The sequence below is a fragment of the Lytechinus variegatus genome, chromosome 3, assembly GCF_018143015.1.
Source record: "Lytechinus variegatus isolate NC3 chromosome 3, Lvar_3.0, whole genome shotgun sequence".
NCBI classification, from domain to species: domain Eukaryota; kingdom Metazoa; phylum Echinodermata; class Echinoidea; order Temnopleuroida; family Toxopneustidae; genus Lytechinus; species Lytechinus variegatus.
The window spans coordinates 70,661,880-70,675,647 of NC_054742.1; the positions used below are offsets into that span (position 1 = coordinate 70,661,880).

At 36.3% G+C, this 13,768-nt stretch overlaps 1 protein-coding gene across 2 annotated transcripts in view; it reads left to right on the forward strand.

The window, feature by feature from the left end:
• The first annotated feature begins 1,903 nt into the window (after positions 1–1,903).
• Positions 1,904–13,768, forward strand: part of LOC121411840 (contactin-2-like) — a 62,204-nt gene continuing 50,339 nt past the window's right edge. The window contains exons 1-2 of one of the 2 annotated variants that reach the window (XM_041604710.1): positions 1,904–2,222; positions 5,902–5,952. The gene's annotated coding sequence lies outside the window, so the exon portion shown is untranslated. The remainder of the gene's footprint in view (positions 2,223–5,901; positions 5,953–13,768) is intronic. The other variant, XM_041604712.1, reaches the window with a different exon arrangement.

A 13,768-nucleotide genomic window follows, 5' to 3' on the forward strand; every position in this document is an offset into this window, starting at 1 on the left:
ATTTACCCCTTATTTTCCGAACGAACGACACTCTGCCACGCAAAGATGGAGATTCAGAGCTCAGCGTTGGTTTCCTGCGCACTCAGCTAATCAAGGACTAACGGTAGATTCACCCTATCAAACAATTCATTGCATTCATACCAGGATCACATTAGGCTTGCCACCTAATCCCAGATTGGCATTCATTTGGTTTCATTTCCTTGTTGCATTTGGAACAAGGTACTTTAGGTGGTTTCAGACCGCCTCGAAGTTCGTCAGTTCCAGGTATTCTCTGATCGGGAAATTTACCCCGATCAGAAAATACCAGGTATTTTGGTAATGTGAAAGCAAACTACTCGTAAATTTCCCCGAAAGAAAATACCCGCTAAATAGTAGGTACTTAGCGAAATTACGAGAACTTTCGCGGGGATTTTTCCAAGGTCGCAGGTATTTTGGCGATGTGAAAGCAATTTACGGGAACTTTTTATCCCAGCGTGTCGTTGGGCTCGGGAGCTGTGGGTGGCTGCTGGGCTAGTGATTTTGAATCTCGCGCCTTGCCTGTTTATCAGACCATACTGCGCATGCTCGTAACTTCAAGAACTTGTCCCGAAGGGTATGGTTCAGGGCGGTGTGAATGCAGGAAAAAATTAATGGGTATTTTTAGCCTAAAAAAGTTCTCGTAATTTAACGGGATTCTTGTGATCGAGGCGGTTTGAAACCACCTATTGTTTCCTATCATGAAAGGTTTTATTTACCTCTGGATTTCTCTCTCTATCTTTCTCTTTCTATATATCTCTTTCTGACGTAATTATTACAACCAACATACATGTGGGCCATTGATAACCACATTGCCATCCTATTTCTTTGCTAGATTTAAATATTTTGATAATCATTTAGTTAATTACCGGCACATGTAAATATGAAATGTGTCTAGAATTGCCCCATTGCCTACAAGAACCTACTTTAGAAAGCACTGGCTTTAGTCATCATGCCTCATCTATCAAAAGTGGGATGGGCAGATTTATTTTATATAATACGCAGACAAATTTATGCCGCTGCTAAAAAGAAGACGGTGCCCCCTGCATAATTGATCATTGACCGTTAAATGCGATGCGCGGGACGAATTTGCTAAATCTATTTCTCCCGCATTAGCACACAGGATCTAATAAGAATTGATTGATCTCAGCATCGTTACTCAGTTTTCTTGTACAGAAATTTGTAAATGCGACACTTTGAGATGGAGATAAGTTAGGAATCATAATTGTGAGAATTATTAAGGATTGGAATGATCTAACTTCAATTTAATTCTATTGAAGTTATCCATTCTGAATGCAGGTTGAATCTCTATCCATTTGTACCATTCATTGTAGGTGGAGTTCTATTTTCGTATGTCATCCTTCCGTTCTTACACATATCCAGGCACTTGTTTGCATGAGCGGGTCGCCATTAACCATCTCGGGTTTGTCCTACCCTCCGAAAAGCTTGGGATGCTTTCTTTCTCACTTTCGTGCATTCTCCATTTTTCTCCACTCTCCTCTCATTCACACACACCCACACACACACACACACTCGTACATATGCTTATTCATCAGTGGAGCGAGTGAAGCCCAGCGTGGCTTCTTTTCATTTTCATTTTGAAATGCACATACACACTACCATACACACAGGATACTCCCTTTGGTTTGATGAGTGTAAGAGAGAGGGGGAGAGAGGCTGAGGAGTGGATGAGAGAGAAAGGGAGAAAGCAAGCTAGCGAGTAGTGAGTAGAGTAAGCAAGGCTCTCAGGTTTCAGTGTTCAAACCGTGATGATATTGTGCTCGTGGGAAGATACATCTCGATGGTTCGTCCGTGGCGGCACGCATCAAGAACGAGGAGTCAGGCCCCCACTTTGTCAAGAGATGCTCTCTCTGCAAGACATCACATCGCAAGCTCAGTCTCTCTCCATCTCTCCCTCTCGGCCTTTCACCTCGGGATTATTATTGGATAGCTGCTGGATATTCATTATTATAACTGAATTTCAGAATTACATTTGTTAGCATTGCACGGGTTGGGATCTCCTCTTGGTAACAGTTTGTAACGATTTACAACAGGTTTTGTGAATGGACATGATTCTGTGAGCTCAGTTGCCAATTGACTGGAGAAGAAAGAGGACAGAGAATTTTTTGGAAATTATTCCCAGGAAAGCTTAATGTGGTCTCAGTGATACAACTTGGTACAAAGATAATATAATTGTACCAGTAAAGGTAAGGCAATTGATATTCACAGGAGTTTTATTGATTGTTTTATATTTTTTTGGAGATGAGACCCATAAGAAAATATGTTGCATGGTGCTGTGCATCGTGCAACATAATTCCAGAAGTATTGACATGCCTGTGTATTATGTAGTAGAATCACATGCGTTCCACTTGTGTTGGTTTCTTTTTTCATTCTATAAAAATATTTCATTCCCCTTGTCTGCTGTAACATGCCATCTCTATCACTTCTTTCTCTGTCAATTTGCCTTTTTATTGAATGTATTGATATTTATCATTTATTTGTCTCGTTTCATGGGCATAAATCCATGACATCATACCATTCAAGTGGGAGGGATAGAAAATAGTTCATCCCCCCCCACGAGCAATTAGCTCTTCGCTTGGATTTACACTGTCTTTTCATTTCCAAGGCTGCAATTTTTTTTTGGGGGGGTGTTGAGAGTTAGCCATATTTCACTGGCTTTGAACGTCGAGGCCTATTTAGTATAATGCTGTATATTATTCATGAAAACAGCCTATATCATTAAAATGGAAATGTGTGCGTGCAAAAATAGTTGTTTGTAGTACTGTTTCACCATTATCCATGCTGAATCACCAATAAAACATGTCATCAAAGCTGACATTACCAAATACAAGGACTTGTTGCTTTATCACACCTTGAATAATGAACATTGTCACTCTAGTTGATGAGTGGATGAAGATAATTCCTGTTTGATGATCTAGAGTATTCAACAAGTCAAGGTTGTTTGAGTATAGAGCATATCAATATTCAAGGTGACATGGAGATTAATTGCCTACAAACGTCCATGCTGTACATGACTTTTCTTGAAAACACACGCAGTTTCCATTTTTACTCCTTATTTTATCGTGGATGCGCTTGTGGGATTTAAGTGAGTTTGCAACGTTTGAATACATTATGTAGGCCTTTATCTTTATCAGAATCAATGTAGTTTTTGAGGGAGCCCAAAATCAAGTGACTTCAGCTTTATACTAATATTGTTGGTTGTTTATCTGTTTTTGTTTTAAATTTGCTGATATGATTGATCGCACTCCAAGCCTTTCATGAAATTTGTATCAAAAGACAGATACTCTATTTACCTCATCTGTGTCTGTGTGTGCAGCATATATCGTCACAACCTGACGAACATTTTGTGCAAAATCATTTTATATTTAATGACAAGATAATATTGTCGAGTTATGTCTATTTCAAATGCCAGCTCACCAGTGAAAAAGATAAAGCTATTGTCTTGTCAAAGAAAAGGTTTGGCTGATATTTTTTGTACTTTTCCGGAATATGAAGGCCTGCCTACCTATTTCTAGCCAAAATACATAAATCTGGCAGAATTTGGACCCTACTTGTATTTTTGACATAACTAGGCCTACTTCTCTGTGTGCCTTGATTCAGTATATTGCCTGTTGCTCTTCAATAGGAATTGAACATCTACATGTATCTCCTTTTAAATTATTTTTTCTTATAATGAAGAAACAATTACCTTTTTCCATCTTTGCATCATCAACTCTTGAATTCCATTTACCTCTAGTTAATGTCAGAATTTAAGCCCTCATGTCAGTTGTGACAATCAACTTGACAAACCTTTGCTGACTCTCTCCCCAACACATGCTCGATAGCTGCATGTTTATTCATTTTATTTTAATGAGACTTTGAATTGGTGCTAAAAGACAGGGTCAAAAAAGTACGCCAGATCCAAATGTTAATGAAATGTTCAACATTCACATTCGACTCATGAATTCCTGTGTGTGGCAGGAGTTCATTTCCCCATCTGTTGCTATGGTTGGCTTGCGCACATAATTCGCAATAAGCATGACCTACCAATTTTTCAAGCGTAATGCATTTTGCACATGGTTGAATAGTACTTCATTGCCGTGCGTAAAAATTCCTTGCAGGGGTGCCGACAATACAGGATGTCGTAACTATCTAAAAAGTATCTTTATCAGTCTGCACCAAAACGGAATAGACATCTGGTCCAAATACGAGCTTGGTACATATTTTAAGGTTTATTTTTGAGGGTACAGAAAGTTCAGATATGATTGCAATTACAGATATGAATGCCTGTGAATTGAGAATCTAAAATTTGTTTTCAGAGTGGGGTTGGCGCTTTGTCAAAATACAATTAGGACACGTTTTGTGACATTTGAGGGTACGGTAAGTCCGGATAGTTACAAATCAAGTTTGAGTGATTTTGAATAGTTTGTAGGTTATGACCCATAAATGCAAGTCATGGAGAGTTTAAAAGGCCAATGATAAATATATATTGTGTTTTATCATCAAGGTGAAGCAAAATTATTTTCATCCACTGATTCATAATATCAAATTCTATAGATTTGTTTATCGATTTGCGGGTTCTTCTTTATGATCATCTTTCTATCAGGGAATAAATTATATTTGTTCATTATTAGGTATGGTGAAGTTGATTGTGATACACTTTGTCCTGTGAATTATTGCCATTGTTTATTTCAATACTTTGTCACTGCTGTAAAGCACAAATCATATCACAAAACTATGGACGGTTCACTTGTAAAAACCTTTGTTTAGCTATTTTGAAGAGAAAAAAAATTCCATAATTACTGTCAAACATTCCCTATTGAAAAAAAAAGATGTTGACTACACCCACAAACATGAACTCTACCTTAAAATCTTTGGCTATCTTGTAACACCCAGCTGTACAACTGGTGAAAATGGCTTCTCACTTGAAGCATGGACCTAGTCAGATTAGTAGGTCAATGCTTTGAGTAAAAGAGTCAATGCTTCCCTTTTCTGTCGCCAGAGTGTACCTAATGTTAAAATGAAGACATCCCCCTTCTTTCAGTCAATTTTAGATTCATAACGACAATTTGAAAAGCAATATGTTGACTGTGCAATTTAGACTTTTATGATATGAATCTGAAACCAAGACAGTTGACGTACATATGTGAACATTGGCTCCTTGACATATTGAAAAGGATGAGGAGTCAACTGGTTAAGAGTCCCTCGACATGTCATCGTATTATTAAGTTTCATCAAACATTGATGCGAATGAACCATGACTAAAAATTAGGTGGTTTCAGACCGCCTCGAAGTTCGTCAGTTCCAGGTATTCTCTGATCGGGAAATTTACCCCGATCAGAAAATACCAGGTATTTTGGTAATGTGAAAGCAAACTACGCGTAATCTCCCCGAAAGAAAATACCGCTAAATAGTAGGTACTTGGCGAAATACGAGAACTTTCGCGGGGATTTTTCCAAGGTCGCAGGTATTTTGGCGATGTGAAAGCAAATTACGGGAACTTATAGCCCAGATGTCGTTGGGCGCGGGAGCTGTGGGTGGCTGCTGGGCTAGTGATTTTGAATCTTGCGCCTTGCCTGCTCATCAGACCATACGAAGGGTATGTTTCGGGGCGGTGTGAATGCAGGAACAATTAATGGTATTTTTTAGTCGAAAACAGTTCCCGTAATTTAACGGGGATTCTTCTGATCAAGGCGGTTTGAAACCACCTATTGTGTACAAATCTCAGTCCTCACTCCTCACATTTACAGACATGTGTCATTCAATGTTGCTTAGCATCCCATTATTGTCAACCTCAGTGCATTTAAAGTAACTTTAAATGATTAGTAGAAAGCAATATCCTGTTCATGATATTGATGTCTCATTTCTTCTTTCTTGTTCTTTCAGATTTCCTAATTGAATGGGATTATTTTCACTGAATTGAATCCAGACACCACGGTGAGTTAAAAAAAAAAATAATACCTGTACTGAACACATTTCTTTTAAAAATATAGCCTAATCATTGATTTGTAACTGTTTTAACTGACTAGTCCTTTCAAATCATTTTGTCTGCAGTATTCATTATAATATAATTTCCCCCAAATTATTGCATTTTGCTGTGCTTTTTAAAATCAGAGTTTATGAATTTGTTACTGTACTTAATGTTGCAAAAATAAAATAGTTTTATCTTATACCTCATACAATTTTTAATCTGTCATATTTACAAAAATACCATTTTCAATAGCGTGTGAAAATAAAAAACGACAATATATCATATTTACATTTACTATGCTTCATTTGGCTCAAGGGATGGATCGTGAAAGAGTAATGAATTACTTTTTTGTGACATGGCTTAAAAAAATAAATAAATGAGAAAGTTTTGTATGTTGTTCTGATGGAGATTGTTAGCCTTGCAATGTGTCATTTTCTTCATGCTTGGAAGTGACATTATCTAAATATTGATTTGAAAGAGATGAACCGGAGGGAAAAGGATCCATCTCGATGAATGTGTCATCAATTTCAAAAAACACTTATTACCATAACATAGCAGTGATTCTTAGGTCCAACTCCACTCAACCATCTTCATAGCTGGGAGCAAAGCAGGGGTCTGTTTTATAAAACTTATTTACAATAACAGTTAAAAGCTACTTAAATTGCTCAATCTGATTGGCCAATGGCGAAATTGTTTGTAGAAATCATGCATTTCTTATTAAAACAAGTATTTATGAAACGGTAGACAGGGGTCCATTTCATAAAGACTTATTATTAGAGGGTTCCCATTCCATCAGGGAAATCAGGGAAAATTATTTTACTTTTTTCCAGTCAGGAAAAATGAGGGAATTTGATAAAAAAAAGTACCTCATATCAGGGAAAAATGCCCCAAATGAGGGAAAAATTGGGGAATTTTGATCGGCCCAAAAGTCGAAAGCACGGTAGTCAGTCAGACTCTTTATATTTTGTTGCATATCAAAACGACATCCATTGAATGACTGGTTATGGTGGTGATAAATAGTTTCACTTTATTGTTTTTATACTGGAAATATATGTAAACTTAGAAAACATGCAAAACTAGGAATAGGTTTAAATAATTATCAGGGAATTTTTAAACTTCATCAGGGAAAACTCAGGGAATTTTTTTTTTTTTGAAAAGCAAGGAACCCTGTATACCTGTAGTAAGTTTGTCTTTATCACGGCAACTGCAATGGTAACAGATTTTAGCAGCCAATCATGATCAAGATTTCCAAGGTTCTTAGAATAATGAGAAAGTTACGATAATTGTAAGTCTTTGTGAAACAGAACCCTGGATCCTGTGTCGTGAAGACTTGTTATAACCACAAATGCATGATTTCTATAACAAACGTAGGTCTAATGTTAGCCATCAGAATGAAAGATTTCAGTAGCTTTTAACTGTGATTGTAAATTGTTATTAAAGGAAAATGAAACCCAAAATGTAATGCAACATAATATTGATAAATACTGGACAATCAAAATGGATCCACTGATACCTCCAATCTGATTACCAAGAATGGAGTACCACCTCTTCAAAGTTGGGGTTCTTCATGTTCGAAGTCTCTGGATGGAAGTCGCCATTTTTGTGGGGTAATTCAAAATTGTGACGTCAGCAATGAAGTAAATCTCTAATACGTTGCATATTGTAAATTTGCCAATTCATGAATCATAGATATGGGTCTAAGTCTTTTACCAAGTCATTTTCAGTATTCTGAGGTTGTTTGATTATACTTTTCAGATCGCATCCGTCACACAGCATGTGTGCCCATGTTACAATTTTTTTTCCAATTTTATTTGAAACTTAATTCAAACTTTGAAAATAATATTTTTTAGATTTACAAAATAACAACCCAACTATCTTTATAATGTATTTGAATCATCCATTGTTTTAAAACTAGTAATTTTTCTACATGTAGTTGCCTATTTTACAAGGAAGAAAAGTGAAAGGGATAAAATGCCGCTCTTACGTACTTACGGATGTGAGATGTTACTCACCTACATGATTCACTTTTAATGGTATGCTGGGCAATATGGATGCCTTGAAGCAGAATGATTAGATAACTCACCCATGAAGCGTACATTGATTTATTCATCTATTCATCTCACTTTCCTTCCTTTCTCACTTCTCAGCACTCTTGATATTTAACTTTTTATTATATTCTGGAACAATGAATCGTGTAAACTCTGGAGTGTTTTTTTTTAGTACTTGTGAAATTAAAAATTTCCTTTTTTCCTTTTTTTTTGCATATTATACTTAGTCTCTATCAGAGAACAAAATTACTTGGGGCTGGGGGTGATATTGCCCCCAAAATGCCAAAAAGAGCCCTTGAAACTAAAAAGAGCCCCAGAAAATCCTTATTCATTTGAATACTTAAGCTTATCCAATGTTGCAGATTTAGGCAGTAGGTTGTGAAAAATAGCCCCCCCCAAAAAAAAAAAATTTGCCTGCTCGACTCTTTCTTAGATCTCCCACTTTTTTGTCATGATGCTCTCCCTGACCCCTCTCAGCCCCTCTACCACTTTTGTCTTCTTCTTCCCATCTTGGTAAATTCACGTTGCGCTATGCAATTCTACAAATATAAGTAACAGAATAATAGAAATTATTTTAATGCTGTCGAACAGTATTATGAATCATGAAAATTCTTGATAGACTTTAAAAAAAAAACAGAATCCCTAAAACCAACTTTTTGATTCATATGTGTAACTGGAAATTATATCAAATAATGCCTCATTTCTTAGCAGCTATATATATAAAGAATATGAATTTATTCTGTTGTTCCTGGGTCTCATGTACAAGCTCAGGTTGCTTTCTGTTAGCCTCGGCTTATCTAAAGTAGAATTTGAATTTATAGTAGACCTTTAAAGGTCAAGTCCAACCCAGAAAATTGTTGAATGGAAATGATAATCAAGTATAACGCTGAAAATTTCATCAAAATAGAATGTAAAATAAGAAAGTGATGAAATTTTTGAAGTTTTGCTTATTTTTCACAAAATAGTTATATGCACAACTCAGGATGTGCAAATGAGTCAGTCGATGGTGCCCATCACTCACTATTTGTTTGTTTTTTTATTGTGTGAATTGTAAAATATTTCAATTTTTACAGATTTAACATTAAGGACCAACTTGACTTAATCATAAACTTTTAAAATATTGATCATTCCACTTGTTCAGTGAGGAATAAAATTTGTTTCACATGCCAATTAGGAGAACCTTTTTCATATAATAAAATACAGAAGAAATGATGAGTGAGTGACGTCATCAGTCTGCTCATTTGCATACCAACCAGGATGTGCATATAACTATTTTGTGAAATTAAGCGAAACTTTAAAATGTCATAACTTTGTTACTTTATGTCAGATTTTGATGAAATTTTCAGTGTCATGCTTGTTGGAGTTTTCTCTTTTTATTTAAATCAACTTTTTATTTGGGCGGACTTGTCCTTCAATTTTGCTAAAACAAAAAATCAAATTGAGTAAATAATTGAATCTCCCACTAATCACATAATTGCACCTGGTATAATTCATTGGTGATACCATTCCATCATGTATCATTCCATCATGTACCAACCAAATCAACCATGTACCAACCAAATCAACGCCCCAAGAAAGAACCCAGTGTGAAGACAAATTCCTTCATGAGTTAAAGGAAAGAATTCAGGAAGTAATCAATTCTACCAATTGGCTCTCCAAGTGTGAACTTCAATTCCTGCCGAGCTTGACATGGGCCTGAAAACTGTAGGATGTGGGCGATACGATTACGACACTGATATTCTTGTTTTGGATTCTGTTCATTTTTTGTAAATTGATTTTCTTTTCCAGTGCTTTCAGAGGGGTTGATCTGTGTACATGAACTTCATCTTGATATTAATACAGAAAATAAAATCATGTCTAGAATATCATTTCTAACCATATTACTTGTATTGTCTTAATACTTCAAATGTGAAGATCTAACACTACTCTTGATAATTATCCTAAAGTTTATATAATGATTAAAAAACATTTAAAAAAGTAACATGTGTTTATCACAGCTCTAGAAAAAAAAGAAATTCCTGATGTTTGGTGTAACAGACCATGCATCACAATGACTCATCCCCGCCAGCAGTGGGGCTTCTCCATTCAAAACTATTTCTTCAAGCTCTTCGCCGATCATCTTGGCTGAATAAACACACCTGAAGTATACCTGAAGATGCAAGAGCATTTGAACTTGAACCCTTTGGGGCACATCAGGTATTCCCTGAGATATCTACCTTGGGGGAAGGGCATCAAGATGAATCCATCTCTCAAGATGTATTTTTCTGACGTGGTTAGCAGAAGAAGATGAGTCAAGAGGTGCAGAAGAGGGACAGTAAATTGAAAGAGGGACTCACCTTTTGATGAAAAAGAATTTTGATCATTTAGAAAATGTTCTGCAGATTGAAGGAATCTGAAACTTTTCTGTGGGGTCCCTTTAATTAGTAGTACTGTTGTAAATAGAACCTATCTATTGATTGAATGAGTAGTACTGTACAGTGTCATCAGTTGAATTATGATATTCTCAAAACTGTCAAGATAGTTAACGGTTTTATAGATCTCTTGAAATGATTTTTTTTAATTCATCCTCAAGTTATGATTTGTTGATTGATAGTATCATCAGGTCCATGTTTGCGCTCATACAAAGAGTTGCAACATATTTATATCTGACAGAATATTTGTATTTCATTCCTACTAAATTCAATTTGAGTTTATTTAAAGCTATTGCAATGAACTCTTTGTAAAATCATGGACCACAGGGTCCATGGTATAGGTTTGGTCTCTGTACTCTTCTTATTTCCCTTTCCTCTCCAATATTTCAAAATTCATTTCAGTGTCCTGATGGACATTGGTGAGCCACACTTGCCACAAAATAAGTTGAAATTCTTCCCATCCTAGGTTTGCTGATAAGCATATGTCATCACCACTCTCCCTCATAATACTCAGTGCCAGCAGACGAGAAGACGCCCTAATGCGACTTTGATCACTATGAAATTGAAAGTGAAACTCCCAGGATTTCAGGATAACTTTTACAAATTTAGGTTTGAATAAATCAAGGAAAATATTTGAAGATTACGTATGGTAACCTTGGCACTTGCTGTAAAGCCTGCTTCGCTCAACACTGTGGACTGATTTGAGATTTAAGGTGTTGTAAAAGCTCTAAAGAGGTACATGTAGCAGCATTACATGGGTGTGCAAAGAAGACTTCATATCGCCATGCTACACTTAAAAGTGTTACATATTTTCCAGGGAGTTTTGAAGTTCTGCTTGCTGCATAAATTAGGTATTTTCCCCCAAATAAAGAATCTGCTGATTTAATTTATAGAATTAAAAAAGAAAACATTTTATTCCGATTGACGATCACTTGCATTTTGCCCCTCTTTCAAAATGAAGTCATAAGATATATTTGTCCATGTCTAGAATTAAATGAATACTCCAATTATTGTTATCCCATCTTTACCCGTAGGTCTTTGTCAAGGATGCCAATTTTTAATGCATTCAAGATACAGAATAGACCTTTTGGGGTATAATATCTCCTCCTCAGTGATTTCAGGTCATCTGATCAATTCCAATTGGTATCCATGATGGTATCGATATACCTGAAGCTCAAACGGTTAATGTATCCATCCATCATTGACCTTGCTTCTAAATCCATGGCGAAGTAGAGCTTGATCAAGCCATCAGGAGGAAAAGGTCAGAAATAACATTGGGCAGTAGAATGAAGAGAGGAAGGGACCCTCTCCAAAACAGTGTCATGTCCCATTAATATACAAGGTGATTGGTATTACAGGTGACCACGACCTGGTTAAATACTCTCTCCATGCAACTAGTAGGTATTTTTTCATGCAAAGTAGATTCCAACAGATTGTGGGTGTCTCATCTGCATGTGCATGTATCTTTCATAGATGGCCATGGATGATGGTGTAGCGAAGCAGCCCAAACGATGTTACCTGAAGCAACCTATACACATAGCGGAAGCATGGTTCACCATTTTTGTTGTCGGATACCTATTATGGGTTTTGTTAAAGAGAAATGCCAGTAGTTGCAGTAAACACTGATTTCATGAGAAAGTCTGTAAAACCCGGCTTAATTGTCAGTATATCATCGAGGATCTAGATCTGGTACAGTTACATAAACTGAACTTAGTGAAATCTTGAAATCTACGCTGAAAAATGTTCACACTGAAGATCACCGATACAGATAAGCGCACGTGGGACAGTGTATTATTGTTGCTTTGAATGTCAGCCCGATGCTTGACCCGAATCCTGTGCTTATTTTCTAATTTCTCAGCAATTACACAATTTCTTCCAGAATCCTTTAGCACATATATTTTATTCATACCAACAGAAACTTTGGTGGTGATTTTATTGGATTCTGTACGAACTAATTTTGATATCGTTACCACAACTGGCATTTACCTTCAATCAAAAGATAGGGCCTAGGGCCTACTATGTCTGCATGTATTGGCAGGTCTGGGCTCCCTAACACAAAGTTTAGCGATTAATCGTATACTTGATTTTCACAATTGATTGTACATTGTAGTCAATGCAATCAGTCGTAAAGATATTTTTCTATGATGGTTGCTAAGCTTTTTTGTCTCGGGGCCCCCAGGTCTTTTTCCCAGCCTGCCCCCCCCCCTATTGTCATGGAAAACAAATTATCTGCTCACGGTCATGAAATTTATTGGAAATATAATTGAATTGGAGAGGGTGTATTGTAGACAAAATTGTCATCCCGAGATATAAATTCATCGCTGATTAATAATTTTCTTTATTAAGAGTAAGAATTATATACATTTATTAATATGGCATATGATGCACCACGCCGTACACCGGGGTACCGTAGTACCCCGGGGTACGGCGTTGTGCAGCGCCATCTCGTGTTGTAATAGTGTACAGTTACATTGTTGTCATGGTGATCATGGTCGTACGTCGGTGCGCGTGCGACAATCATGACAATGAATGGGGACAATGATCACAACGCCTATTTCCTTTCTTTGATACAATCTAATGCCAATAATAGTAAACAAATTATGTTATACTTAAGAATTTAAGTATACTTTTCGACAGCTAACTTACATAAGATCAATAATGACAACTACAGGTATCATTATTGAACAGTGAAGATTAGAACAGAACATGAAAATTAGAATAAAGTTATCATTTGCATGCCTTAATTGTTACATAAGATCACTAAAAAGGAAGAAAAAATCTGTACAAAACATTAAAATATACTTGTACACATTTTTGGTAACCCAGGGTACAGCGCAAAAAATAAAATAAATAAATCATTCAACAAAATGGCGGATTATTATTTGGTACCCCAGGGTACCAAATACTGCATCATATGACTGAATGAATGCCTAGTATCAAACAACAACAACATATCCATGCCATGTGGTGACTACATTGTGAACTTTGCCATAGCCAGGTTCCTAAATCTGTTGTTCAACATTACAGGATTTCCACCAGTAACCTGGGTGGAGAGAGGCAAATCTGCCTATAAAATATGCATGTCCTGTTATAATTGTGTGACTGCTCACTGAGTAACGACTTCAAGAGGGCTGAAGTGTACTCTGATTTTATTCATTTCTCTCTTTTTTTTAATCTATATTTCAATTATTGTTTTGAATAAGGTTATTGATTACCTCCTTTCAGGTTTGTAAACTTAACATTTTTACATTTTCTTTGTTGCAAACTGCAAAAATCTTTAGACTGATATTCACCCTGATATATTCCTTGTTATTGATCGAGTG